The sequence below is a fragment of the Varanus komodoensis genome, unplaced genomic scaffold, assembly GCF_004798865.1.
Source record: "Varanus komodoensis strain SLA01 unplaced genomic scaffold, ASM479886v1 scaffold66, whole genome shotgun sequence".
NCBI lineage: Eukaryota > Metazoa > Chordata > Lepidosauria > Squamata > Varanidae > Varanus > Varanus komodoensis.
Genome location: NW_025336296.1, coordinates 3,488,397 through 3,513,383, shown reverse-complemented (window position 1 = coordinate 3,513,383; position 24,987 = coordinate 3,488,397). Strand labels below are relative to the sequence as shown.

Genomic DNA, 24,987 nt, shown 5'->3' with positions numbered 1-24,987 from the left:
GATGGACCACTCCATCCATTCTGTGACGTCTAAATTGTGTCACAGAACGGATGCACACTAGCTGGTTGTAAGTCCAACAAGCACACTAGGACTCACTTTTGCATAATTGATAGTCACAGCCAGTTTCCAAGTTCCTTCAAATGTTGTAGCTCTATGTAATTTGGATATCTAGATGGTCATAATTGTAAAGCCTGTCACCTCATTAGGAAATAACAGGCTTCTTCAAGTTTCCAATACTTTCATGTAAAATTAGCAACTTCTCTAAGATTCTTAACTCTGGATTCTAATTAAAATCTCTGTGTACTCTTCTTACTTGAATTATATCCCTTGTGTAGTTAATTAGTATCATAAAACCTCTCTTTTTCCTTTCCACTCTTTTTCAGCTACATTTCCCAGGATTAATTATATACTCCATTTGGAATACTTGGCAGATTCACATACCCAACTGTGACCACATTTTAATATTCTCTTAGATGTTCTCAGAGATCCAGCAGTCCTTCTGTATATGCTGCTGACCAAGATGGCATCATCCACTCAGGGAATTTCTTTTGCTCTTGGAACTGGAAGAGGGCTCACTTGTGACAATTTGTCTTGGATTTCAGATACTTCGGTTCGGTACAGTTGTCCAAGGAAATCTGATAATCAATGCTTTTTATGGTTTCTTTAAGCCCCAGACCTGTAATCTGCTCAGAGATCTTGTATCAAGTGATATTAAGTAGTTTAAATAAGCAACTAGAGCCATTAAGTTCTGCAAACATAGCTTCAAATGCAAGCCTTCAGAGTTTCTAATAATAACATTCAGGATGTTACAACTTCTTTGAAAAATATTATGATGCTCCATTTTCCTTCCTGTCCCTGAACCTGCTGCTGATCATCCTTTTGGCAGACAGGAAGAGACAGAATGTTTTTTATTCAAGTGCTTTGTTGGTCTAGTTTGAGTGATATGCTTGCTTTTCTTTTGGTAAGGATTGCATTCCTTTGTGTTCTCATTTTGGCAAGACCTTCATTTTTCTGAAGGGAGAGTTTGCTCTTGCCTCAGATGGCCTCCTTGATTAGTGTCCTTTGGGGCATGATGGGACATTTCTGATCTTCAGTATTCATTGTAGCAGAGCGTCTATGATTGGGGTTTGAATAACCCCCACATTCTTGCAGAGTGATGACCCTCTTGAGTTCCCTTTCAAATATTCCTTTTCCCTATTACCTTGAATCTGAGACGTTTCCTCCTTTATAGTCCAATTTGATTCTGTTGGGCTTCCCTGGCCATTCTCTGCTTCCATACGAATGGAAAATGCTGTCTGTTTCCAGTCAGTTCGGCAATATTTGTAGGCAGGATGGAAATATGTTCCTGAATCATATGTAACAAGGAAGCACTTAAGTATTTGCCCACGACGATGTGTTCCATATTGATGGTTTTCCTGACCTGGGATCTCAGGTGAAGAAGTGGACATCTTAAAGTGCAGTAGCAGGCAGAGAAAGTCGAGGGCCCACATACAAGCAAGACTTTGTTGATGTAGACCGGGGAAGGGCAACTGTTTTCTGTTGAGGACCACTTTGGTTTTGTTAAAGATTGAGGGATGAAGGTTGCCCATTCTAGTGTAGGCATTATCTTCCATTTCAGCTGTTGCCTTGACATACCCAGAAGATGCTGCCTCTTTGATTTTACTGAATCCTTTTGTATCGGTCAATACCAGCAACATCAACTTAAGCTTCCCAGATACCACTCTGGCCTGCGTTTTCTTCCCCTTCTGCTCTTGTAGTATCTATAGGGTCATCCACCCAACAGACATTTGGTCCATTTGTATACCTGCAAGTACAGGTAACAGGCTGGATCGTGCAGTGCTTCCTCTGAAAGGCTCACCTGGTCCGTACATTCTGGCCTTTTCAGCACCAGGTGAAGTCTGTCTTATTCTCCCAGGCAGTTCACTTCTTTCATTTTTGTTGCTTTGAAATTTGTCATTGTATGCATAAATCTTTACAAGTACTGTGGGTTTCACTTTTTACTTTAGTTTTAAACTCTAGGTTTTATACACATGTCATATTTTATTATGCTGTATTTTATTTACTGTGAACTTCCACTGGACTTTGGATATTGTCTGTGTTTATTATCACTTTTTAGTTGTTTTAAACTTTATATTTTTCTGATTTTATGATATTTTGGTGTACTTTTATCATCTGTTTTTCTATAAATTTTAATTGAACTTGCATAAATAATACAATTAATATAATAGTAATGAACTTAATTAAACATTAGTAATAAACATACTCAAGATGCCGAGGCATGTGGTGACAGCATATAAAAGTTTTAAATAAATAAAATAAATAAATAAACAATACAATACAATACAATACAATACAATAGTAACTGTGCTGCCTCCTCCAGGACCAACAAATCAAGTCACTTAATGTAAGATCATTTGTTCATTCAGGTCACCCCACTTCCCTTCCAGAGCTGCATTGACTCCTATGATGGTTCACACCCCTTTCCTTTTATTAAGACATATTCAATAAATGGTCTCCAAATATTTTCAAAATTATTTTTACCTATCAAACCTTTTTTCCATTTAAAGTCACAAGTTAACTTATCATTAATAACTATATTCCAGACTTCTTTATACCAGTCCACTATACGATATTAATCTTTTATTTTCCAGTTCCTTGCTATTATTAATCTTACTGCTGTTAATAAGTGTGTCATTAATTCTTTAGTATTTTGACCCACTTGTTCTCTAAATAATAATAATGCTAGTCCAGAGTCTGCTTTTACATTCAGTATTTCACTAATTTCTTTGAAAACCACTTCCCAAAACTCATTTATATATTTCCATATGCAGTGGGAATGCAAATATCATCTGTTTTTATAGCCTGTGTACACTGCCCAAAGAGGTTTGACTGTGGGGCAGTATAGAAATGGAATAAATAAAAATGAAAAAATATTGGACAGTTTAGAAAAACAAGTAAATAAATAACTGCTGCTTAGAGCAGGCTCACGGAAATTAATTGGAATGAACTTAACATCTCCAGCTTAAATCTTATTGTTCTCTGGCTAAGTTTGAATCCAGGCCAACTGTGTTGAGAGAAAAGCGGAAACAAGTGGGTAAGACTATGTGTGTGTATTAAAGGAAGTTAGATGAAAAATAAAAAGGGAATGCACAGAAATGAATGCACAACCTGTTCCTCCAAACCCTTTAAAGTAGGTTGAGTATCCCAGGTGGTATTTATCGCCGGTTTCAATATTTCTATATTTAATGTTCGAGCTTTCAGGTATTTATTGTTTTTGTTCATAGAAAACTTTCCACACATTGATTCAGGCACTTGGGGACAAGCCAGGGCAGGGCTGGGCGGACTCCATAGGATCCAGATGCATCTGGTATTTTTCTTTCGTTGTGCACCAGTAGAATTGCCATATTGATCACTTCCTGCCCCATCTGACATGGTTTTTCACCCTAGGCTATTTCATTTTAATAGACTGGTTCCCTGCTGTGAGGGAGGCGGGAGAAATTAACTTAGTGGAAAGAACGTTCACACCAGGAGAAAACAGAGAAATGCAGTAAGGCCAGGGAAGTGGAGCTGATGGGTAAGAGTTGCCAGTCTTTGCCGTGGCTTCAAAGAAGCTGCTTTTGCAGGTGCTACAGTTTCTTTGACAACTAGACACTCCCCTAATTTCTATTACCTTAGATAAAACCCTACCAGAATTATGTAACGGGCACCTCCAGGCAGGCTGGGCAGCATTGCACCAAAGACCTGCAAACCCCCGGTAAAATCAAGTGTACTTTTGCACATGTATGCAGATACGACAGTGTGGCTCCAGGGTTGGACTTTGCTCTGATGTCTCCTGGGTCACAATAACATGGGGGTCAAACTCCATGTAACTCCAAACTCCAGCTGGTGGCCAGAACCAGAACACTGACCTCAGGAGTTGCAGGATCAGTCCCAGGCCCTCCTGGAGTTCTCAGCACTGACGAGCGCCAGGTGGGAGTCCTGGGAACAGGTATAGAAGTGCAAGCTCTTCCCTCCAGAAGCTGCCTCAGTAATATACAAGTAGGTCTTTCTGTTTGCCATGTGCCCTGTCCTGTCCTGTTGATGCCTCGCTACCTTGCCTTGTTTGCTATAGCTTTGCTGCACCTGAATCCTCCCCAGTTATCCTGCCTCAAGGTATCTGTGCCTCTGTTTTTCCTCCTGGTTCTTGACTGTTGGCTCGTTCGTGACCACATCCTTGTCTTGCCATACTTCTGGGTCTTGACCTTGGCCCACTCTGTGACTATGGCTTGGACTTGCTTCTGAACCTTGCTGCTGAATGTGGGACTGTAGTTCTGCAAAAGGGAGCATTCGCTGTGGCATAGCTGCTTTGTTCCAGAAGCAAGAGTTGGAGCCTGAAACCAGCATAGCTATGAGCAATTAAGAGTCATGCTGTCTGCAGTATGTGGCTAAGGCTGGGCCCCGAAGGGGTGCAAGATTTCGTATATGTCTTTTGCTCCCTGCCCTGTCCCCACCTCTGCCCATTTGAGGACTATGGCAGTGGAGCTGGGCCAATTGTGCAGGTGTGTTTGTGTGCTGCCTTGGTGTTATCTCACCCACCGCTGGATCGTTTGGTTTGGTTTGGGGTTTTGCGCTTATCCTGTTGCCGTCACAAGCCAAAATACTGCATCTTGGCAGTATTTGCAAAATACTGATCTGAGAAATTATAATGGCTTTTTAAAAACCAGTCAGACCTAAATGAATGCTAATTTATTTCAAACTATTTTCTGTATGCATTCTCATCCAAAATATTATATACAGAATATATCATATCTTCAGTTAGTTAGTATATAAAGAATATACTTTAGTAAATATCCACAGCCTTGCAAATTGTGTTAAAATACATCCTATCAAAGCCTAAATTCTTTCTCACTCCTCAAGCTAGCTTTACCCATCAAATTGTACCTCCTTCATCTACTGTCTTCTTGAAGTTCTTCAAACCTGTAAAACACCATTATTTAAACAATCAGTGTCATCTTCCTCCTGCTTTTAGAATGAATATGTACATTTTCTCAGCTTATTTAACATGCTCTTCCCTGTAATCCTTCTCCTAACCACAAACAAACCACCTACGTGAACACTTAAGTGAAGCAATGTAGGTGCCAAAAATGTTGTGCTTGCCATTGTAAAATACTGAAACATGGGGACTGTGATGACTCTGTTTTTAAAAATGCATTCCCAATTGCCTATATTGCTTGAAGAGAAAATGTAGTGGCAGGGGGGTGGGAGGCATTTTTGCAAGAAACGTTTGACAATTAGGAGGAGATTTTTAACCCAGGCAGGTTTTTCCAGTGCGCAACCCATCCCAGGGCTTCTCCAGAAAGTGGAAGTGAGCTCAGCCAGTGCAAAACCACCCAGGAGGGCATATTCAGTGGAGAATCAGGCCCAGGGTGAAGTTAGGCACCCCCCAATATGTAAAGTTCTCCCTCATAAGTGTTCCCAGCCATGCATTCCCCATTACCGCAGCAAACCCAGTGAGCTGGTGCCATTTTTAGGCAGGTAAATGTTGTGGGTTTACTTCCCAAATGGATCTCGGTTGAGACCTCCCGAGGAAGCACTTCCTTTTTTTTTTTTTTTTTTTTGCATGTAAGTCATTCCAATGCACTTCAAAATGTTAGGATAATTCCCAGTAAATGCCACCATTGATGCACTGCAGTGTTGACTTGCAAGAATATCCATGGTTTAGAACAGACTGGGTGCCCAAGTCATCAGAGAGTTACATTCTCTTCACTCAAATGAGACTTTTTGCCAAGTTAATCTCTTAGTGATGTGGGAAATAATAAATTCATCCGTGAGAGCTTGGAGGGGAGCCCTCCTTTAATAGGACTTCTTGTGCTGTGTCTAGGGCACCTTGGACATGTGCCATATCAAGATGCATCTTGGGAGGTGTAGTTTGTAATAGTGTTGTGCCACATGGCATCCTGCTCCTGCTCCTTAGCCCCCTATTTATTTATTTATTTATTTATTTAGAAAATTTCTATGCCGCCCCATTCCCCGAAGCCTCGGGGCAGCTCACAAATATATCAATTAAAATATTATACAATAAAAATATAAATATAAAACAAGTTAATATAAAATAAGTCGCCCTGGCCGAAGAATAAAATAAATAAATAGTATTAACAGTTAAAATGCCGTTTGAATAAAGAGGTCTTCGTCTGGCGCTGAAAAACAAATAATGATGGCGCCAGGCAGACCTCTCTGGGGAGCACATTCCATAGATTTTTTATTGGCTTTACATGTGTGGTGTCATGTAATGTTCACTCGCTGCCTCCAAGCACCTGCAGACCCATCACCCGGTGGAGCCAGCATTGTGGTGGTGGTGGTAATTATGGGAGAAGCTAACAAAACTAGGTGTGGGTTGGCTGCCCCCCTTCTTGTGCCCTCCCTGCCTGCATGTGCTCCTGGTTAGGGTGTATGAGAAACTGGATTCAGTTCACTTCCTTCCTGTGCACGCTTCAGGGTAGGGTGTATGAGAAACTGAATTCACCTCAGTTTTGATCAGTGTCTGTCCAGTTCACAGCTTTCCAACTGGACTCAGAAGCAATCTGATCAAAGTCCATGCATTTCTGAGTTTACAGTGTGATGCATAGATAAGAAAAGGCAAAGAACATTTTAAAAGTGACCACTAAACAAATATTTGGGGGGGATGTGCAAAAATACTCTAATAAATGGGAGAAAAATGCCTGTATTCAGAAGTGTGTATAAGTAACGTATACTTTTGGGGGGGAAATGGGCAAATATGCATGGATTTCATAAGGAAGGAAAACAAAGGCCACGACCTGACATGGGCTTAAATAAGAATGAACTTTGAGGTGGGATTTGGAGAACTCACGCAAGTTCAAATTTTGCAGATTTTCACGCTGCTCCTCTGTAGTTCTCAGTCGATTCTGAACTCAATGGTAATTTTGGGAGGCATCAATCCAGGCTCTCCACAAAGATGATTATTTGCGAATAGAAGAATTTCAGTCAATGGGGCGACTGTTTCTGAAACCATCATTAATTCAGTTAGGTCTTGCCACAGTAACCACAGGACAATCTGCCCAGGCTCTGGCTGATCTGCATGGAGGCACCCTGGTCCGTATTCGTGCTCCAAGGTCAGGACTCTAACCCATCCTGGCATGCTTCAGATACATGGAGCAGGAACTCCCAGGTAGTTATAATGGGGCACGTCTGCATGGGCCAGTTTGGAGGGGGCCGGAATAAACACAGCAATGCTACAAAAGAGGAGAAAGAACATCTTTCCATGAACTCTGCCCAAGACACTCCCTCCCACTGTCCATTAAAATGTCACATCAGCCAAGGATTAAGAGAGCAAGTGGCCAGGCAGAACACTTGCATAATCATCTTAGCCTTTTCAGCAGACAGGATGGGGAGAGCAAGACTGGATAAATAACTTCATAGTGGCAAGGAAACAATGAGGCCTTCACGAATGGGCGGGTAGCAGGGCTGTCCTGATCAAATCTCTCCCTCCCCTTTGTAACTGATGGCCGGGGTGAACAGCCTTCTAAATCCTCTCTCTCCTTTTCTCTGCCTCTCAATCTCTCTCTCCCCTGTCTTTCCTCACACCCCTTCCACTGGCATGACAGGTTGTAATAATTATATTTACTGGGGTGTCAGTGTAAAAAACAAGCTTCCTGCTTATCTCAACAGAAGTCCTGCAAAGTAGCCACGTTTCCACTGAATGGCACAGGCCCTGAGAGACGGGCAAAGCTGAGGTGCAGCCATTACAAATGCCATGTCCCCTGTCCCAGCCAGTCATAGCTTGACTGCTGGCACGACATGGAGAAGGGGATCCTCCTTCCAAGCTTTAAGAGAAGGCGAGTTGGTATCATGTGACACCGATACTACTCCAGGTGCCAGTATGTTCTGGAGCCTAATGCAAAATCCTCATGTTAACCATCCAAGCTTTGAATGGCATGGGGCCAAACTACCTGAAGGGCCACCTGCTCATGTGCTGAAGCCATCGCTAGAAGGGCCTGTTTTGCACCCATCACCTAGGGCAGCTGACCTGGTGACTGCAAGAGGAGAGAGTCTTCTCAGTCACAGTAGTCCCAGACCTCTGGGATTGCCTGCTATTGAATATTCATCATGCCCTTCTTTGCAACTCTTCAGGAAAGTCCTGAAGATCCACCAATTTTCGCTGGCCTTCCCTTATAATTTTGGGCCATTTGTTTTTATTTGTAAATATTATTACTGATTTTTATTCATAAGCTATGTTTAAGTATGTACATACTGATTTCTGTTAAGCATTTCTCTTTTTTTAACCTGATAAAGCACCCGGGGTGAGAGGATTACCCTTAAAGGTAACCTAAATATATCTTTAAGTAAATAAAATAGGGAGAAGGTGAGATGGCACAACAACATATCACGGGTCACATCTGTGAGGGCATCTGCCTCCCTGCGACAAGATGAGGCAGCTTTAACGCTGATCTTAAACCTGTGGGTTTCCTTTCACTTTGATCACTGACTATGGAATCATTTTTGCATAGGCCATTTAAGAGCGCCAGAACAAACTCCCAAAGGTTCTGGATTTGAGAATAAAGCAATGCATGTTGTTGGCAGCCACCAATTCGGATGGCTTTAAAAGGGAATCGGACAACTTCATGGAGACAAGAGCTCTCCTTGGCTATGGCCCAGTTGGCTAATATCCTCTCCTTGAGGAACGTGGAAAAGAGGGTACTGTTTCTGCTGTGGGTTTGCCATGGACAGCTCGTTGGCTGTACAGAATGCTGGGCTGGATGGCTCTTGCTCTGATCCAGCAGTGATCTTCTTATGTTCTTAATGGACTCAAAAGAAAGGAAAGTGGTGCTTCAGTCAGATGCCGTAATTGACAATAAACTTCAGCTGCAGCGTTGCCGGATCTATCAGCTTACTTTGAGATGCTTTTGGCCAAACGTGCCCAGCTGGCAATCTCTATACTGTATTGAAAGCTCAGACTTCGGTGTGCTCTGTCTGAAATTATTAATCATGAGCAGGGGTGGAGAAGAACCAAGTTTCTTTCTTTGAAAGAAATCTGTTTCTGTTTCATACAGTGCCAACCTGATGGGAGTCTGCAGAATGGCAGCTATCAGGATTTCTGTGTGCCTGCAGAGAGTGCAATTGCTTTTCAAGAAAAACTCGAGTGCAAGACAGAAAATAGCAGGTGTGTGACTGTGAGCCCTTGAAAGGAACAATAGGAAGGCCCAGCTAGACAAGCTTTTGGTGGAAGCCACAGCACAGCGAGAAGCAAGTCCTGGGAGTGCTGCTAGAGCAAGAGCTTAAGGTCCAAAGGAGCAATGCGTTGTATCAATGTCAGGGGTGGGGAGCATCTTTATAAAGCTGTTTCCTTATAAAGCTAAATTTATCTGGGGAAAAACAAGAGTCAGGCGAGGTCTTAAAGGAGAGCACATTCATTACAGCATAAGTTTTGTGGAGGAGGGTCACTGTGTCATCTCACGCACACTGGTCAACAGAGACACACTGCCTTAGACTGAGCCAGATCATTGGCTCATCTAGTTCAGTATTACCGACACTGATTGGCTGCAGCTCTCCAGGGTTTCAGCCTACCCAGCGACTTTGGGGATTGAACTCAGGGCCTTCTGCATGCGCCATCAGCTCACGTTCCACCCCAACCTGCACATTCTCCTATTACAACTTAATCTGATGAAATGGATTCTAGTCTAACATTTTCTTCCCAGTGGGAAGGTAATTTCAGATTTTAAGTGGAAGCAGTTTTATTTTCCTGACGTTCTCCCAAGCTCAGTTACAGAAGTGCGGAACCTCCGGCCCGGAGCCATGTCCAGCCTGCCTCAAATCCAAATCCAGCCCTCGGGGGCCCTCCAGAAAAGCCACACCCCTGTCCTCTGGCCTCACCCCTTTTTTCCCGACCACAAACTATTTTGTGGTTTCCTGACTTTTATGCATCCTCCCTCCTCGTTCTCAGATGTTGAACTACCTGGGTAAGACAGCATGAGCTTTATGCTAAAATCTGCTGATTGGGAACGGGAGTAATTTGGCTTTTCCCGCTTGCCTCTGGCACTTTCCACCGCTGGAATGTGCCCCCAGCAGCCTCTTCAAATTGGGATTTGGCCTTCAGGCCGAAGAGTTTCCAGATGTCTATTCCAAGGAAGCTTTAGATCCCTGGAGTTCTCTAAGGGGCGATCTTTGCCATCCATGTGAAAACATGGTTCCTCTCCACGCCTCCCAGGGGCTTTGCATCCACGACATGACAAGATCACTTCCACCAAGAAAATGGCAATTCTCCAACTCCCCTCCCCACCCCTCTCCCCCCTGTTGTTATGCGGCTGTCGCATCCATTTGTGAATACTTAAAATCCTTCTGCTGTACAGCTGTCAAAATCCATTTGCCGATAGCCCTTCCAAACTGCCAGTCTTCCTCTTCTCGCTCCATTTTTTCTCCCCCGTCTGTCTCATCGCAGGCAGCCGACAGCCGCTCTCCCGAGCACAGTAAAGGCGATGCGCCTCGCCCCCACCCGGCCTCCCCGCAAAGGCCTCGAAAGCCGGTGCTCATTTGTGCCCGTTCCTCTCCTAACTGGCGCTTGCTCATTTCCAGTAGTAACATGTCGAATGGCAAAACGCGAGGACAAGACAGACTCGAGCGTTATCTTTGGTAACGGGGAGGAACACCATCCCATAATCTCACCACCGATCTCTTTAGACATCTAGAAGAAACCTACTGGGGGAGGTCGTTCCAGAGAGCAGAGTGCAATGCCTTTGAAAGTCTGCCAGTTTCTCTCATCCCTTCCTTGCTGTCTAAAATACTGAGGGCATGATTCTCCATGTGTTCAGAGGGAAAACAGAGTCCTACATCTCCCAGCTGGGAATAGTAGGATTTGTAAGTTCTTATTCCCATCTCAGTCTGTATGGGGGTGCACCCTTACTGGACCCAAGCAAATTCGGATCAGCACTTAGGTGCTGGGATGGGCGGAAATCAGCTGCCAAATCCAAATGGAACAGAAGGGACTTTCCCAACGTGCTTCCCTCCAGATGTGGATGTCAGAAAAATCTGCAGCGGCTGGAAGCAAGAGCTCGTTTCTCTGACTCTGACCTGAAGATTCTGCAGAGGACCAGCTTTCTCTGAGTCACACAGATGCTGCAAGCTTGCAAGCCCGGCTCTGTGCCTTACCGGGGGATTTCTGCTAATTCACATTAGAGCAAATGCGCCTCCGTGTTAATGTGATTTAGCACAAGTGGAATGAAAGCTTGGTTTCAAAAAAATAATCTGTGTCTGTCAATGAGCAGACAGCAAAGCAAACGATGCTTGAGAATCTGTGAATCTAGGCGGAACATGTCTGTACAGCCCTACCTCCAGATCTTTTCCAGTGCCGATTCCCTGGATTTCTGACCGTCGGCCATGCAGGCTGGGGTGGGTGAACGTTGGCGTCTGAATGATCTGGGAAACACCGAGTCAGGGGAAGGCTGAGATAGAGACTCTGGATGTAAGTGGCCCCTCAGAACAAGGAAAAATAGACTAGTCCTCAGTAATCACCATGTCTTCATGAAGGAGCAGGTTCGCAGGCTGGCTAGGTGGGCATCTTTTGGACTCTGAATTAGTCCTCGTTGCAAAACTGGGAGGAATAGCTACAGCCAGCCACAATTTTTAGCCACATCCGGTTTCCTGGCTTCGATTCTTGCTTGAAAATTAGAGTATATTTTTACTTTCAGGCTTGCAGTGTATGACAGGAAGTTCCTCACGATACGCTCTTGTCTTCTTACTCTCTCACGACCGTTATCCGTGCTCTCAGTCTCTGTGTTTTCTGTTATCACTCCTTCACTTCTCTGATACCATTTTTCACTCCTATTATCTTGACTCATGGAATGTATTTCCTCCAAAGTACTCTAGGAAGCGCATGTGATCCACTCCCTTCCCTATTTTATCCTCACAGGCTAAGCTGAACGATGGGTGGACAAGCCCACGTCACCAATGAGTTTCGGTCTTCAGTGGAAATTTCTATCTGAATCTCTCCAGTCCAAGTTCAGTATTCTAACTCCTACATTGCACTAGTCTCAGGTGGCTTTTTACAAGGTGTGGAGTAATGCATCAAAGAAAACGTTGCCCCAGCGCTCTTACTGACCATGGTAGAGTAATAGAACTTCACTGTGTGAAGGCAGTGTACCCAGAAGGTCACACCTCAGGACAAGCTCAGGGAGAAGGCCACCGTGTTTGTGGACAGGGCTGGCCTTCCAAAAGTAGCTTGGCACCAACTCCTACCAATCCCAGTCAGTGTTGCTAGGGATGGTGGGAGTTGTAGTCCAACAATATGCAGGAGGTGACTGGTCCTTTACTCCCATTCTCAAGGTCCATGAGCAGTCCCCAGGGGAAGCTAAATGCTGGTTCAGAGGAGGCCATCTGCCTGTTCCTGAGCCCCTTTCTCCCTCTGTCCACAGATGCCTGTCCCTACAGCATGTGGCAAGTAGGAGACATCTGTGAGGGGTCTGGTTTGGCAGTGGGAATCCATTAGATTTCCTCAGCAAGGGGCCTGGACACTGGACCACTCTCTGCATTAAGTCCACCTCGGGTGTTTGTCTGGGTCGGTGGCAGGAAGTGAGTCTGCAGCACCATCTTGTGCCCACTGTACAAGTGGAGTTCTGCTCCCACATGTGTGGTTTGTGGGTTTTGTGTACCTTAGGCACTTCACACAGAGAATTGTGTCGTTTGTGCTAAGAAGCTGCTAGCATTCCTGGGCTTGATCTCATTTTGGCTCACTTCCTGGCCAAGGCCGACCATGGGAAAGGAGCCAATGAGGATTCGAGCCTGACCTTTGCATCCTTATGTAAGGCAAGGCATTCCCAACCTGGCACCCAGGTGCTGAAGTTGAGGACTTCAGCACCCAGGTTGGCCAGTGGCAGGGAATCCTGGGATCTGTAGTCCACGGAACATGGAACAATTGACTTAAACTACGGTATACCATGTGCAGGCTAGACACAAGGAAGAAATTCCTAACTGTCAGAGCAATATTGCAGTGGAACCAGTTGCCAAGAGAGATTGTGTGCTCTTCCACACTAGAGACATTCAAGAAGAAGCTAGGCAGGTATCTGAGGGGGATGGTGTAACGGGTGTCCTGCACTGGGAGCGGGGTGAACCCGATGGCCTTCTTGGATCTTTCTGACTCTACTATTCTGTGATTCTGTGAAAACATCTGAAGGCCACTGGCTTGGGGAAGGTTCTGTTACGCCATCTAGCTTGATTTGGAACCAGGAAGAGAAGAGGTACTTTTTCCAGAAGTTTAAGGATGTTTACATTCTTCACTTCTTGGATTCATTCCCAGCTCTCAAAGAGCAGGCAAACAACTGATAATAATTGAGTGGTTGGAAGACCAAGTGATGTCCCTGTGGTGGAAAGACATTCCTCACTTTGTTGAGGGTGGCCACCCAAGTCTGACTTCTTGATCTCCAGCCTGACTTGGTTCTGTGCTCTTTGCAAACTTCCCTGAAGCATTAACTGGAATGTGAACATGCTCTTATTATATGAGTATTTCGCTTGTCACCTAGACAGGGTCAAGCAGCCCAAATGTTCTTTGTTGTGTTTTCATTCAATTTTTGCTGACCTGAGAGATTTCTCTGCTGCTGTTTATCCTAATGAACTAGTTCCAGTATGGTGACATTTTAGCTGATAGCAGATCTGACAACAGCTGCACAAGTGCTGGAAGGTAAGTGGAAAACAGAGTGGAAAAACAAGCAAAACTCCGAGCTCTCTAGCTGCCTTGGAAAGTTGGATGACACCAGGAAACAATTCAACAACCATGTTGAAGGAAAAAGCACATGCAGGGTTTGCTGAGATGCGGCTTAGAGGCCTGAATGCTGGAAAAATGAAAATCCAATCTAGGTTTACTGTAAATCATCTAGGAATTTGAAGATGCACTTGCCCTTTGCAAGGCCAATGTCAAGAGCAGATGTGGTTGGCAGAGGCTTGAGGGCCACCCCTGAGCAGGGGCCCAAAGGTAAGCAGCTCTTGGGTGCTCTCTTCCTACTCCCCATTGTGACCTGCTTGCTCACCTCTGTGTTTGTCACGTGAGCGAGCAGTAGCAGCGAGGAAAGGGTGACAGTGGCCCCGTGACCATGATAGGCTAGGCTGTCAAAAGCAGGGGTCTGACACCGTGCCTGGATTACTGCCACTTTTTGTGATTCAGTGCACGGTTCCCGACTGTGCATCCCCTTTACAGCTTCATTAGAAAAGCAACTGTTCGAAATGCTCTGATGCAGTGCATTTGCATCCTGAAGCAAAGTGACCTCTTGCTGAGACCCCTTGAAGGAGCCATGGGTCTGCATAGCTGCCCCCAGTAGGTGTGACATGGGAGCACTGGATTCCCCTGGGGTGGGCCGCCTTTTTGAACTCTACGGGACAACAGTTCCACTCCAGAACTGTCCTGCAGAGAGATCCAAAACTGAGTGCCCTTGTTGTGCTTTGCACACCTTGTTGTGTTGGCTGTTCCCGGTGGTAGACACAACCCGCAGAATCACATGGAGGCTGACTGCAAGCACTCATCCCCACTGTCTCTCGAGCCAGGTCCCCAAGGACAGTCCAGAACTGAAAGAATCGCACCTTTTCCAGTGTTAAGGAGGCTTAAATCCCACTAAAGACGGGCCATCCCCAAAGGCTTAGCATTACAACCACGATAGCTCGGGGGGGAGGGGAACGTTGTGTGGAGGTGGCAGCTGATGTCAGTGTCCCCATTAACTGAAAAATGCGGGGTCTCTCTCCCTGTGGGGCCAAGTTGCAACTGACTGCAATGCAAGACAGGTCTTGGAGCTGAGTTTTTGAATTATTCCTCCTCGAAGCGGCACACTGGTTTCGTTAGCAACCACGTCATTCCATTATCTGTTCTCTGCCATGTTTTTGCTGAGATTACCCTTCTAGTTCAGCAACCCAGTCCTGCCCCCTTCCCCCAGTGCTACGGCTTCTTGCCTGCCTAGAATCTAGTTCACACATTCATTTGCATCACTTGGTGTCCTAATTTTAGGCTGCACACTTAAATCACACCTGGATGCATGAACTGCCTTCATTGAAAAGTTTGGCCCTGGTAGTGAAGGGAAAATCTCTCCGGGATCAGCATCCACAACGGCCCATTCATACCTGTGGCAGTTATTGAGGGATTGACATATATGTGTGAACCGCTGTATTTTCCTTCTGACTTCCTTCTAGGAGACTTGTCTGTGGAAATCTGCTTTCCGTATACAGTTTTCCTCTCTCCAGCAGCACACTTTATCAGATGTCTGTCTAATTACTTTTGGGGTGTCCCTTTGAAAACTGCTGAGGCAAATTGATCTGCTCTTGGGGTCTGTAGAAGAGCACCTGGGGCCCAGGTGGAAGACTTGGTTTGCCCTATCTCCCCCTTCATAAAATGTGTCATTCAGTTTGGGATTTATCTTTGTACTCTAAATAATTTCCTCATGGAGTAACTGAGGTGCTCATTCTGAATTCAGAGTAAGAAACGGCGTTGCTTTGAAGTTATCTCGGACTTCACAGGTGTAAAAAGTCTGTGTTCTCCAGTCACTCGCCTGGAATGAAGAGCTCTGTGGGTGCCTCAAAGGAAAATGGACCCTCTGACATGCATCACGGTTTGTGGACTGTAATTTGAGGCAGCCAGCAGTCTCCCCTGACAAGAAGCCAAGAGCTAGTAGGAGGAATTAATTATCATATTCTTAGAGTTGAGTGTCCTCAGACACGAGCCAGGAAAAAAAATGAAAAATAAGCTGGGATGCTGAAGTCTTCTAAGAGCTATCAGAATGCTCTCCATGAGTCTTTTAAATCATGGCAGCAGGGGTCTTGAACTTTGCCCCCCTGGGTGAAATATAGCACAGCCGGGGCCACAATTTGGTCCTTCAGGTTCCCCCCCCAGGGGATCCTTCCCCTTCCTTTCGCTCCCCCCTCTGTTTGATTGCTGAACATTTTGTGGATTCACAGCTTTTCTGTTTTCCTCCATGCAGTATAAATGGTGGAAATCCTTCTTGGTAGCTCTTGTTTGCTGCGAGCACCAGTTTTGCTTGCCATTCAACATGCCGCTCCCCAGAAATCCAGAGAAGACTTGCTAGAACAGGGTGCCCAGGGAAGGCAGAGGAAACTACCTTACACTGAGCCAGGTGGCCCATCTGGGCAGTTCAGTATTATCTTCAGCAGCCTTCCTCAACCTGGTGCTCTGCAAATGCATTGGACAACAGCCCCCATCTGCCTCGGCCAACATGGCCAGTGCTCAGGAACCCTGGGTGCTGTAGGCCAACACTTTGAGAGCACCAGCTTAGGGAAAGCTGGATCAACCCTGTACTTATCTCAGTGCCAAAAATAACAACTTCTTTGGACAATACCCATTCTGTTTGAAAGAAAAGATGCTCTTCAGGAATAAAAGAGAGGAGTTGGTGAGCTGCATTCTGAGAAACTACTGGAAAAGTTCTCTGGGAGACATTTGGTGAAATTGTGCACCCAATTTCTCCACTTGCAAACGGACCGGGTGGAGAATGTTGAGGGTTCAGGTGGTTCTGTAGTGCTTATTACCGGAAACTTGCAGTTCCAATGTATTTAGCAACACTAACAAAAAGCAGTTTTTTGCTGCTGCTGTTGTTACTCTTGCATTAAATTTTATACCACCCATAGACAAATCTCTCTGGGTGGTTTGCAACACCTGAGTAACGCATTCAGATTTCAACCCAGACCAACCCTGCTTAGCTTCCAATATTAGGCAGGATCAGGCACAGCTATAGCTGGGATAGAGGGAAGAAAGGCAATGGAGGGGAAACCTCCCATTGTAGGAGCCATTTCACTGCATGCAGGATCATTCCAGGAAACTTCATTTTCAGAATTAAGCCTGTGGTACAAAGAGCATCCATTCCAGATTGTAATGAATTAAGCAAATCGAATCCTTCTGTGACCTGGTTTTCTTACTGTGCGCCAAAACCAGCTACATCAAATGCAGCCAGAGATGCAATCTTTGTAGACAAAACGTTGGCCTCATGTGGAGGATCTCTGAGCATGAGATCAGCACGGCTTATGCCTGATGATTAGTAAGTTTTGAGCAACAGTGGGCCAAGGTCCTGGTTGCCCCTTTGCCCAGAATGATGGGCCAGGTACATCCCCACCTTCCGGGCTCTTGTCACTCCAGGTTACAGAGGTTCTGTGTCATTTGGGTGTGTGAGAATCCCTGTTAGAAGTTCCCTGGTTGTATTACATTAGCAGATTGGGAAGAAACATCATGACTTTTCTGGCTAATTGCAGATTGGATCTACCAGATCTGCAGTGAAAGGCTGCTAAAGTTTAAATGATCACAAGAGCTTCTCACTCATGAGTAGACATCCACCGATGACTTATTATTTATTATATTTCTTTACCACCTGTAGCTGAAGCTTTCTGGCTTTCACACTAGGATATAAAAACAAGAAAACACAGTATATAAAGCAACATTTAAAACGTTTTAAAGATTAATTAAAATAGTATACACTAAGATACAATAAAAAGACACAGCCAAGAAGAAAGGTAAAAGACAAACCCATCAGGCCCCTGGATAACAAAGGCCTCCACAAAGAGGGTTGTCTTAACCTGGTGCCAAAAAGATGACAAATTTGGTGCCAGGTGGACCACAGCAGGGAGGTTGTTCCAAAGATGGGGGCCCACCACAGAAGATGCCCTCCCCCCAGTTGCCACCCTCTGAGTCGCTTAAGGGGTTGGTGCCCACAGGAAAGCCCCAGAGGTTGACTCGGTGTTCAGTTACTCTTTGAAAGCATTGACAAACAACTCGATCCTGCTTATTGTCAGAGCAGAGATGCAAGAACTCACGGCACTTACTTATGAGCAGAGTTAAATTGGTAAGCATCGCAGTTTGGCTCCAGTGGCAGATGGAACTTCACACCCCATTCCACTCGTTCACGTTTTGCAGTTTGGTCTTCCAAGCTGAAAAAAGTGTCTTCATTCCTTGCATAGTGCAATATGAGCTGGTTTGCACATCTGGCAGATGCTTGAGGTGTTAGATAGAATGTACCATTTCCGAATACAGGCAGAGGATTCTGTTTCTCAGTGCTTCTCCTACATTGCAAATTAAGGAAAAGGGAAGAGTGCAGGAGGGAGGGAGGCAGGTTCTGGGGCCATTCAAAAAGATATGATTCCTCCTCCACTAACCATCTGCAAAGCAGGGTGGTACAGTTTGTTCTACAGGTCAACGGGTGCTGACCAAGCTCATGCAGATCAGCTTCCATATCCCCAAATGAATATTGGGAAACCTTTGATGGAAAAATCTAACAAACTGAAAGGCTGGTTGCCTAAAAGCATGGACAAAATCAAACTTCCAAAGTTGCATCAATGTTTTGATTTTTATTTTTGGTTTTGTTGTGTGCCCAAGGAACAAACTGTGCTCCAGACAGTGCAGATGTGTTTCATCAAGTGCATTTTGTGATGGTCCTTAGGCTTTTCCCCTCTTCCAGTGTAAACAGAATCGCTCAAACAACACTTATGCAATCAAAACGAAATGCCAAATGGGCAGCACAAAGGGATGTGGAGAAAAGCGTCTGTTCAGGACTGACCTCTGCTTGTTGAGAAACTGAATGAAAGGCAGAAGATCAGGTACATCAGGTGGGTGGGTGAACTTCCATGGAGCCATCAACAATAGCTTCATTTGCAAAGAGTGAAAGGCAGAAACGCAAGTGAACATCAACCAGCTCCAAGTAAATTGTCTGTGTGTATGTGTATGTGTATGTGCATGTGCGCGCGCGCGCGCGCACACACACACACACACACACACACACACACACACACTAGCTAATGGGTCCAGCTTTGCATAAGTTGCAGTCGCCTGTGGCTTCCATAGCTCTTAGTGAAGCCTTTGAGCAATCCCATCCAGCTGCCACCATGGGACGCTTTGCCCCTGAGGGATTCCCTGCCTGCTGGAACCCCAGGCATGCCACCTTCCTTCCCGGGGTCCACATCTGCAGCCCCCTGAGAGAAGAACATGTCCATTCCCTTGACAAGAGACTGCCCCACAGCGGGGTTGAGGGGCAGGTAGGCATTTTCCTTCCTCTTCCTACTCCTTTCACCAGGCTCAGACTGCACTGTGCTGGTCAGGGAGAATGTTTCCTAGTGGTTGAAGATCTTACTGCAGGCTTGGTCATCTTTAAGTTAATTGAAATTAATTATTGAGTTTTAGTAACAAATTAGCTGTGAGGCACACAGCTTTAGAGTCCCTTTGGTGTGTACAATATGTTTCTGGTGCCTAGGTTTCATGGATGAGTAAGATTGGCTTCTTAAAGGAAGTCACAGCCTTCAACTTGGAAGAGCTGAATGGAGCTGCAGTGGACATTCATAAGGTCGCCATAACTCAAAGACGATGGCACACAACAAGTGCAACAGGTCTCAAGCATGAAAGAATGAGAGCAATGGATGGATGGATCATTCTGTATGATTGTGATGACATAACTAAGGCATTCGGGTGCAATCCTATGCATGTTTAGACAGAAAAAGGGCCTACAACTCCCAGCTGGAATACTGGCTGGAAAATGCTGGGAGTTGTATCTCCTTTACACAGAAAAATTGTACCCTGTGCCATTTTTCTTCCATACACCTTCCTGTCATGCAGTACACGCTTCAACACAGCTGCTGTTGACAACATCTAAAATGCGGGTGCACTCTCTTGTGCTACCCTCTGCTTCGACTGGTTGGTCCTGTCTGGCGGAATAGTATTGACAGATCCCAAAATAGCCATTCCTGACTGCTTTACCTAAATAGCTTGTGTCTGTGTGATTCTTGTCTACCTTTTCAGTGACTGCCTTTTTGTGCCATCTTTATTCTGAACCAAAAGCTTTTGTAAAGAGGCTTAATTCCTGTCCTACAATAATGACTTTATTTGGAAAGGAAAGAAGGAAGGAAACCAGAGAGAGGGAAAGGCAGACCATTTCACCAGTTCCACCCAGAAAACTTCCCTCCCCATCCGTTTTTCCCCTTCATGTCATGCCATTTGTGTTCTAAACTGCTGGGCAGGGACTGGCCTGTCCTTACTGAACAACATCAAAATGCTTTGAATAGATACGTTACAAATCAAACGGCCACTGAGAGCACAGATTCAGTTGCATCTGTGCTGTTTGTCCCATCAGCGTGCCTCTAGCACAGAGCACCGCGTGCTGCAAAAAGCAAAGGTGCATAGCAGCTACCAGGGCTTGCTCACGGAGCAGCGCCTCCCTGGCAACATGCAGCCAATGACCCGACCGCTTCCATTGAAAAGCGGGGTACATGAGGGAGCAAGGGAGCTTTTCCCAAGACATTCGGTCTGTGAGGCGCAGCATCTCTGCCCAACCCAGTGAAGTAGTGTGCAAACCGGCCTTCCAGGTTCAACCAATGCGAATTCGAGCTTATCTCCTCTTCATGGTTTACTTTGGATCGTGTATCTGCTCCGTTCGGCTATGGCTATTGTCCAGTTGGTATAAGGATTCGCAGCCCTTCCACTGTTTTCCTCTGCCGTGTCTGTGCAATGGACTGTTCTGGAAAAGTGCTTCCACACCATGCTTAACCAGACCTGGTTCTTCTGTAAAAGCAGTTTTCTGTAGACTAGACAGATGTACAGGGGTGATGGGGGACTGGAAGGACAAAGGTCACTTCTCTGTCCATTCCTGGATCTTTAGTAGCAAAGCATATGTCAAATAGCCCTTGAAGCCGAGCTGAGAGGGAAACCTCAATATCTTGCAGGACAAATAACACAACCCTTGTGATATAGAGTCCTAGAAGTGGAGGACGTCTTGGTTGCATATGTTGCTTACTTAGCTCAGTACTTGCTCCAGAAACCTTTATGTTTTCGGTGGTACTTTGATGAAAAATTCCACTTTCTTGGCCATTCTTATTCGATTTGATAGCAAAGGAATTGTGTCTGAAAAGAAGTTCAGCTGTGAAGAAAAAATTAGAGAAAATATCACCACTTGGGGTTGTGGTTCTCGTGTTGATGTAGGCGGTAAGCCCAGCTGCTTCTTTCTCATTATACAGTCATCTCTCCAGCAGCCTCACACCTCTTTGGCTTCCCACACTTCAAATAAAGCCCAGGGGAGGACCTCACGAAGTCTTTCTTCCCATGGGGCTGTTTCATACCAGAAGGTGGGGGCAGCTTGGGAGGCTGCAGAGTGATGGAGGGATGCATTCCCAAAAGAAAAGATGCGCACAACCCTGTCACTCAATTCACGCCGATTAGCTATGCTAAAAAAAAAACTCCACTGAAGAGAAATCAAAATAAATTATAAAACACTCTGAGGATGAGGCAGGGAGTGGAAGCCTCTTTCATGGAGGAATGAAACTTTCAGGAAATCAGAAGAATGATTTTCTCTTCCCTGGAGTGAGACACAATGCCGCCTTCCTCACGTTTGTGCAGTGGAGGATCCAAAGCAACCTGCCAACGCGGGGGGGGGGGGGGAATGCTTGTCCTGTCTGTGGGAATCTGCTGGAGAATTTCTCTTCCTTGGGGTGAAATTGCCCCCTGAGTTTCTCTCTCCAGAAATATAGTGGCAAATTTCGAGAGACCATTGGTGCCCTCTTCTATTTTCCCCATTTACAATATGGGGATGATGCAGAACAAGATGTACCTTAAGAATATAGAGATTTGCCACACAATAGGTCAGAATATTTGCCCATCTAACCCAGTGTTATCTTCTCAGGATGACAACCCTTCACCTGCAGGCCAGTTTGGTCCACCATCCAACCCACAGGGCCTCAGCCAAGGCCTCCCTCCCCCAAAATGTCTCTCCACCAAACCTGTAATCCTTTCATTGAGAGCTGGGTTCTTTCCTCCTCTTTCTCATACAACAGACGATTCTTTGGCAGAAACGCTTTATTTTGATGTACATCCTCCAAGCTATGTGCCAACAAAGGAAGAACCTCTGAGCATGCACAGTGTGGTTTACTGAACCCAAACTAGAGTCTGTTTCTAAGAACCCTCCTTTCCAGTAACCCTGGGCCCCAGGAACCCTTTGGAGATGGGCAAGCCTCCTAGATCTACTAATTGATCTCTTGTTGCCTTGCCCTCTGAGTGGGTCAGACTCTTCTGGCTGCTCTCCCGTGTCTCTTCCCGGCAATTCCAAACCCTGCCAGTTCTCAGAACTGCCTCAACACCTGGATTCGGTGGCCTTGAGGGAAGCTCTCCCTCCTCCGCCATCTCTGTCTGCAGCACTCATATCCCAGACCTCCCTTCCCAGGATGCTGAGGGGCCTCTTCGGGGAAATTCCCACAATTCTCTGCAACTGCAGTGCTTAGAGAATTGCAGGGATCCCCTTAGCATGCCGCATTCTCTCCAGCGGGAAGGGCAAAGCAGGACCCCCACCTGGCCTCAGTCTCTTATCCAGCTTTCACTCCTTCAGTGTAGGGAGCTGCACATTCCCAGTGGGCTCCTTTTGCCCAAAGAGGGCTGGGCAGTGTCCTCCAACCTCCATGCAATTTTAGCTCCCACCCCAGCTCTGTCCTAACCAAGAGCCACTCCTGAGCCTCCTAGCTACTGTTTTTAAAAAAAACAGTGAAGGCCGGTTCTGAATCTGGAGCCTCTTTCATGCAGTGCTTGGACTTCACCGCTGATCTTTACCCCACAGCCGCGTTTAAAAGAATTCCCGAGAAACCGTCTGTTGCACTGCTCAAGGAAGCACTCGCTACATACGAAGTATGACTAACTTGCAAAGTCACAAAAGCACAACTGCTAATCTAGCTTCTCACTCTTTAAAAAAATGAAACATGAAGGGTGTGTTCAGTTTGTTAAATGTACCTTTCAGGTACCGGATTTGTTGCAAAACTAAAATACCTGAGGTAGTGATCATTTGTTTTGGTGTTTTTTTCCCACAGAAAAGATCAGATTTCAGCAACGATGTGCAAAGCAGAGGGGAGAGACTAAATCTACCTCTTCTGGACGCTGCAAGGTAAGTACCTGGATGGACAAAGATGTGCCACAGGGAGGCATAGGTCACTCATCTGCACATGGCAAGGGAGCCATGTGAATAGCTGCTTTGCTGCCGTGCATAAAGGCCAGGCCTGAACAACCTGGGACCGGCCAAGCCAAGCTCAGCTTATGAACCTGGGCAACAGCCTGTGCGTGACATACTTGAGCTACGAGTCGTCGCCTTACTTTTCTGTGGAAAGTTTTACCAAGGGCCAGAAGAAAGCTGTTCATCCAAGCGAGCAGCGGTGCAGGACTGCGCATCTTCATGCTGAAATACTGTGTGGACTCTTCTTCTCTTTCTCTTTGCAGCAGTGTCATCGCAATTCTCTTCAGACAGAGAACGGCATACATACCGTGTTTCATATTCTTCCGTGTGTTTGCCTACAAGCCAGACGTTTGTTTTCTGTTTGTGCGGCAGAGGCAAGCTGACAAAAGGAAGCATAAATTATTTCTGCTTATTCCAAGTGAGTTTGCAAGGTTCTGGACTAGCAAAAGGATTCTTGAGTGAGGAAAGGATCAGGGATTGCTGCTTTGTATCTGAGCTTTGCCACATTTTTGCGCTCGCTCGCTCGCTCGCTCGCTCGCTCGCTCGCGCGCGCGCTCTCTCTCTCTCTCTCTCTCTCTCTCTCTCTCTCTCTCTCTCTCTCTGTGTGTTTGTGTGTGTGTGTGTGTGTGTGTGTAAAACAGGCTGCTGAAATCAATACATGTCTCTAGAAAACAAAAACTCCATAGGATGTTCCACTCTGGCAGCAGGGAAGGAAACCTTAGGTGTGTTTCTTGAAGCATTTGCTATTCCTATCCCTGTATCTTCAGCCCTGCAAATGGAGTGCAGCCAAAGGTCGGGACTCTAAGAGAGTCCTAATTAGAGAAAGAAATGCGGCAGGCTGCTTGTGACTGGAAACATTGCCACCCCAGCTGGTATTATTGCTTTGCATTTGATGGGGGCTACACATCACGAGATTGCTCCCCGGAGCTGTTTGCATTGGGGCAGCCTCGAGATGAGCAGTCCCAGTTTCCAACAAGTGCATGGCCCTTCGCAGCTCTTCACGCTGCAGACTGATGAACGCTTTAGGCACGGTAATAATATGAACATATTGAAGAAATCTGTATGGAAAGGAAGGAAAGCATCCCATTCAAAATGAGATCGCTTATTGTTAGGAGCTCGCGCCTCTCCTTAGCAGGGAGGGGGTCTGTTTGATGCCAACTCAGTTTGTTCCCTCTGAGAGGAAGGTGTAGGGTGGCCATTGGTCCCAAGAACATAGGAAGGGCTCTGTTGGAGCACACAGGAAGCCCAGAGGCAGGGTGTGAGTGCAACAGGACCTTCGTGCCCTTGTTCCCCAACAGTTGGTGCTGATGGGCATATTGATACATGTAGCCTTCAGGTCTAGTAGCTGTTGGCTGCCTTCTCCTCCATGAAGTTGTCCAGTCTCTTCTTAAAGCTATCCAGACTGGTGGCCATCGGGGCAGTGAATTCCATCCACTGAGTGAAGAAGCGCTTTCTTTTATTGGTCCCGAATTTCCCGTGAATCAGGTCCATCCCATCCCATCCCATCCAGGTCTGAGTTCTAGTGTAAGAAGAGAGGAAGAAAAAGATCTCCCAATCCAGTTTCTCCACACCATACTTAATTCTGTACACCTCTATCCTATCTCTGCTTTCTCTAATCTTAACAATCCCAGATTTTTCTAACCATATTTATTTATTTATAGCTGCACCATACGTTTGTGGAAGGGCAGTAGAATATTGACAGTTTTATCTTTGATTTCTTTCGTAATTATGCCTAACATGAAATTTGCCCTTTGCATGGCAGTCACATGCTGGGTCGACATTTGCATCAAGTGTTCCTCCTTGGAAGGCTGCCAGATGTGCGGCTCCTGTGTGTAATCATCCCCTATTGGAAAGGAAGCCTGTTTTTAATGGGGGAAAACATGGAAAGGCAAGGAAGAGCCTTAAAGTTTGCACCTCTGTAGCTTCCAGCTGGACAAGCAGGTCGACTTGTTACAAGCGTCCCCACTATGGAGGGAGATTATTGTGCTCCAGCTCAACATCTTGAAACTCTTTCTAAATTTCTGTCTCTACGTATGAATTATTACATAAATCA

At 45.7% G+C, this 24,987-nt stretch overlaps 1 protein-coding gene across 5 annotated transcripts in view; it reads left to right on the top strand.

Annotated features, from left to right (window-relative positions):
* Window positions 1-24,987, top strand: part of ST3GAL1 (ST3 beta-galactoside alpha-2,3-sialyltransferase 1) — a 118,932-nt gene that overhangs the window by 18,866 nt on the left and 75,079 nt on the right. For 3 of the 5 annotated variants that reach the window (XM_044450404.1, XM_044450399.1, XM_044450402.1), the window contains exon 2: window positions 22,795-22,868. The gene's annotated coding sequence lies outside the window, so the exon portion shown is untranslated. Of the gene's footprint in view, window positions 1-6,774; window positions 9,158-22,794; window positions 22,869-23,197; window positions 23,353-24,987 lie in introns of those variants that run through there. The other 2 variants (XM_044450403.1, XM_044450401.1) reach the window with 2 other exon arrangements.